Genomic DNA, 5,343 nt, shown 5'->3' with positions numbered 1-5,343 from the left:
TTTTAGAAATGAAACTAATTTGGAGATGTAAGGAGAAAAAAGACATTCTTGATTTTAAAAAAAGAAGACAAACACAACATATGCATACATTCGTGAATACAATTAATATACAAAAAGTGCTTGAATTTTATGCATTGAGTGTGAATATTATTTGTCAAAAAATTCAGGCTGTGCATTTAAACCTCTCATCTTAAAACTCTCATTACTTCAGAGTGTCTTATTTTCTCTTTCCTAAATGTAATTTTGGCAAGGTTTGAGGTATGTTTGGAGAGGGTGAAGCAATTTCAAGAATATTTTTAATAATATACTTTCACAGCTGCATTCTGCAAATGTAATAAAACATAAGATTACAACATTAAATAAAAAGAAATTTTAGTTAATAATACAATTTTAGTACTTGTAACAAATGCGAAATCAAAAAGGCAAAACACATTATAATTACTTTGATATACAATTTAATATGTTTGAAATCAATGCTAATTACAATATTAACAGTTATTGTGCCTTTAATCATATACAATTAGCCGTGTGATGAAGAGTAATAGTATTTAGAAGCTACTGCATCGTGCATATTTACTATATATGTTTACTATATGTTGATGCTACTAATTCTTATTTTGAAGAATCATACACAGAATTTACTTCTATGTTTTATTAATATTATTTCTATCTTTGAAAATGAAACTGTAATATTATATCATTCAACTGAATGGAAATAATTGCAAGGTTCTCTTGTTCTTTATTGTTTCAAATGGTTTTTACAGAGATCCACATATTTATCTGGATAACTTCCTCTTGGTTAGATTAATGTGACTTGTGCCTCATTTGCAAGGATGGCAATGATTATGTTTTGTAATGTAGAAGGATCTGTTACTGATATTTTTAAACACAACTATTTCTCTTGTTACTGTCTCCACGTAAGGTTTTGATAATATTTTACTTTATTTACAATTAGTTCACATCAAACATATGAAATATGCAGTGTGGCTTTCTGGGGTGGATATATCCAGTAGAAGTTTAGAACAAAAACTTAAAAAACTTAGTATAAAGTTTAATTAAATTAAGATATTAAATTCTGTATCAAATTAGAGAATGAGGAAAGCAAAGTAAAGTTGTTTGACACTGGACATCTTTGTAATTCTAGCCTTCTTCCATACAAACTTACACAAAGCATTCATCCCTCTCACACCCAACATACCATCACCAAGGCTGGCATTCACAAATATCTTTAACAGGCACTACTGGAGAATGTTCCTCTAAACTTTTCAGTTACCCTATACATGTTACAGAAGAACAATTATAAATATACCCCTTCATTCAACTCTCCAACCATAAAAACAAATGGGAAGGCTTAGACCTACTGTAGCAGAGAACACTCTGCAGAACAAATGGCGCCTATGATGATCTAATTGTTTAGAAAATCACTGTAAAAATTGCATAAACCATCTATCTCCAGCACTTTTATAGAGAGCTTCTGAGACAAAGAGTTTCCCTATCTCTTTTTTATTTCACTTAACGAAACAGTTGAGACCTTCATCTTGTTTCTCCCTCTTTCTGTTCTCTAAACACTTTCACCAGTTATTTCTTTAAAAGTATATTCAGAATTATCAAGAATCTTAACTTACTAACCTAGCCTCATAGCTTCCACCAGAACTGTCCTTTCATATGTGCAGAGATTACTTTTGGGGAAGTATAGTGATTGTTTTGAACATACCAATGAAGGAAAACTAAACTTTAGGAGAGACTAATACTAGAAAATCTGGCATTGGATCTGTTGCTTGTTCCAAAGTCACATTTTAGTGATCACTTAAAAATATATATATATTGCATTTGCTTGAACAGACTTTTATTATGTATGCCTTTGGATTATAATTTAATTATGTGCTACAGACAGATGATGTTTCTATTACATTTTATTAATTTAAGGAAGAGCCTAATTCTTTATTATCTCTGAAAGCTAAAAAGTTATTTCAACTGGCTTACTATTTATACAGATGGTCAAGAAGTATTTCAAGTTGCTTTCTAAGAAAATTATTTTCTAGTTCCTTTGAATTATTGAGAAAAGTTTCAATTATTCAAACATGTATATCACCCCTTGCCAAATCTCTGATTATTCCAGTTCCATGGCATAAATAAAATGCCAATATACTTATTTAAATGTGGCTACAAGACATTCTCCAGGCAGTCAATAAATGTTCAATAATTTTATAAAATAAGTTTATGTGACTTATTGAATCAAACCGCAAACCACTTTCTAAAGAATTTATGATTTGTATCAGGAGAACAAATGGAAATTAATTTAGATATATGAAACATAGTATACAGAAATATAGTAGGAAGAAATTTAATGGAAAGAATTTCTTGAGAAACTGTAATCTGATCAGCTTTTAAAAAATCTTACAGAAAGTATGTAGTTAGAAGTTCCTGGGGCAGGAGGAAGGCAGATCAGTCTGCCAGATTCACCCTGAGGATGGAGTGAATGACCCTAATTGGATATGCTGAAGGAAGCTTCAATAAACTGACACTTCTTCTATCATATTCTTTAAATACCAAGAAGATTCAGAAAATTGTGTGCCTTTACTCCTGGCTTCTGAGTTGGCAGGACATTGTTTAGACACATTACACATCTCTAGCAAAATAAAAGTAAAATTAGCATAGCTACTGCTCTATACTTCACACATTCCCTTCACCTTTCCATCCCACGAAAAACTCCACTCTAGCATGTCTTGATATCCAAGTAATAACATAGAGTATACCCACTGCCTTAGTAAAATGGCACTTTGCAAGATTGCTGTTGTTTAATTGATTGCTGCCTGTGCGCTGAGCATTGTGCTTTATATTTATCAGCTATTTAAACTTCATAATAACTCTAGAAGTTGAGTACTAGGCAACAAATCTCAGATTTAAACTGAGGCTTGCTATCTAGCACCCCGTGTTCCACTTAATAAGTGTTAATTTGACAAATTCATAACATGTATAAAACCCCTTCAACTTATATAACACTATTCATTCGTCAGATTACTGAAATTTTAAATAATAGGGAAAATAAAAAATGAAAAGCGTCACTAGAGCAAAACTCTAAATGATGCAATAGAGAAAAACTGCAAAAGTGCTACAGTCAGGTCTTTAACTTTCTGATTCACAGGCAACCTGTTTCATATAGTGAAACAAACAAACAAACAACCTGGCATAATAAGTGGGTACCAATTCTGATTCAATTGCTCAGTAACAAGCTGGTTTTGGCAAGTTACTTATTCTCTGTAGTCTTCAGTTTTCACATGTTTGATTGACTTAAAAGTAACTAAAAATTTGAGGACTGGCCATAATCTAAATACAGGGATTGGCATAAAGTAGCTCTCCCATAAAGAATAGAAAATATGATTTTAAAAATATTTCCATGTTCTCGTGATGAAACAAAATACTTTTCTCCAAGAGTTATGTGAATGAAAATAAAGACCCATTTAATATATGCACATAGATAGATAGATATAAGCATTGATGATATATAGATGTTGGGAGCAAATTGCAATAAAATATAAAAATAATAGAAAAGAAAAACTTACATATAAATAAAAATCAATCACATAATAAAAATGAAGAAAGCTAAATGGGAAAAATATTTTCATTTTTAAATAAGAACCAGGATTAGAGTCAGAGAACGTTAAAGCTATAATTTAAAATGTAAAGTCAAATAAATTCAAGCATTAAGTTGCTTGGAATATAAACAAAGTAAATGAATTTTAGAGACAATTTAAAAATTTTAATGAAGCAGAATTTAGAGATGAAATGTAGAAAAGCACAGTGAAATATTTTGAGAACTACAGAAAAATGGAAAGCATGGCTGCCTTTAAGATGAAAAATAAAGAGAAGGACTTACCCAAAGCAACCCAAATGTTTCTTTCTGGCTTGGCAAAAGTTGCTGTATTGCGATATTAGATGGGAAGAAAAATAAAAGACTGAATTTCATTTCTTATGAATAAAAGAAAATATGTGAATTATTGACTCCTGAACTTCCTTACCCCCAAAATGCATTTGACTTCCTTCTTTGAATTTTGATATCTTTATGATTTTAACCTGGTCCAAGATAAATACTATTATATCGTTAAAATGTCAAAGACCTTTGAAATTACTAGCCAATTTCTCACACAGTCAACTCTACTGACCATGTCTATATTATAATGATTGTATTTTTCACTTTGATTTAAAACTGAAATTCCTGTTAATGAAATCGAATGCCCCTTCCCTATTTTTCCTGTGTTATTTTAAAAAGTTGTAGTTTGTTTAACTATACCCATCATGTTTTTACTTCTTTAGCTCGGACGCATTGAATTCTTCTTTTCACATAGTTTCATCTCGTATGGAGATTATGGGTTCTTGTTTTTTCAGCTTGATGTTGGCCCATGGTCACTATTTTTTCATCACTGATTCATCCAATCTACTTTTAAAGCACCAGTATATTTACTTGGGCAGAATGTAGTTAGTACAGTAGTGAGAATGTAAAAATAAAATTCAGATAAAACTCTAAATCTGTTTTAGGGCTCATAATGATTTCAAAGTAATAGATCCTTTTGTTAATGAACTACACTTTTCATAATGTTCATGGGATAAACAAAGCATTTTAACTATCTAATGGCTTCAATAGGACTTACTTAGTATAGTAAGGAATTTAAATTTACACAATTACTATTCCTATTTTTTCGCTTCAAAACAATAAATGAAAAGTTTGGATATCTCAAATTTTATTTACATCAGTCTAAGTTGTTGCTATATTTATCTTTTCCTTTACAAAACAGTTTTGTATAGGTGACTCTTCTATAATGTTTATAACCAGTTTATGAGGTAAAGAGTTGCTTCTGTTTTAAAGTGATAAAAACTGAAACATGGGAAATTTAATTGGCTTGATGACATTCATGTATCTAGAATCAACTGGTGAGAATAAAAAAAGATCTCTCTACATATTTGGCTCTAAGAACTATTTAGCTGATGCTCACAAGTTCATATATACCACAAATTCATTACCACTTAGTTTAAAACATTTCCTAATGTCGATTGTGATATCATTTTAAAATAATGGGTTATTTACAAGTGCATTGTTTCATTTGCTAATACTTGGGGATTTCTAAATTATCTTTTTTATATTGAGTTTTCACCCAATTCCACTGAGGTCAAATAAAATGCTCTCTATCATTCCAGTTATTTGAAATGTGTTCAGACTTTCTCTATTTTCTAATATATAGTCAGTATTTGTAATTATTATTTGTACTTCTTGAAAACAATGGTATTGTACAGTTACTTAAAGGCTGTTTATAAAGTTTATTAAATTGTTTAAATCTTCTGCTCAAC

Source organism: Lipotes vexillifer, unplaced genomic scaffold (assembly GCF_000442215.2).
Source record: "Lipotes vexillifer unplaced genomic scaffold, Lipotes_vexillifer_v1.1 scaffold692, whole genome shotgun sequence".
In the NCBI taxonomy this organism is placed as follows: Eukaryota; Metazoa; Chordata; class Mammalia; order Artiodactyla; family Lipotidae; genus Lipotes; species Lipotes vexillifer.
This window is presented reverse-complemented; position numbering follows the sequence as displayed.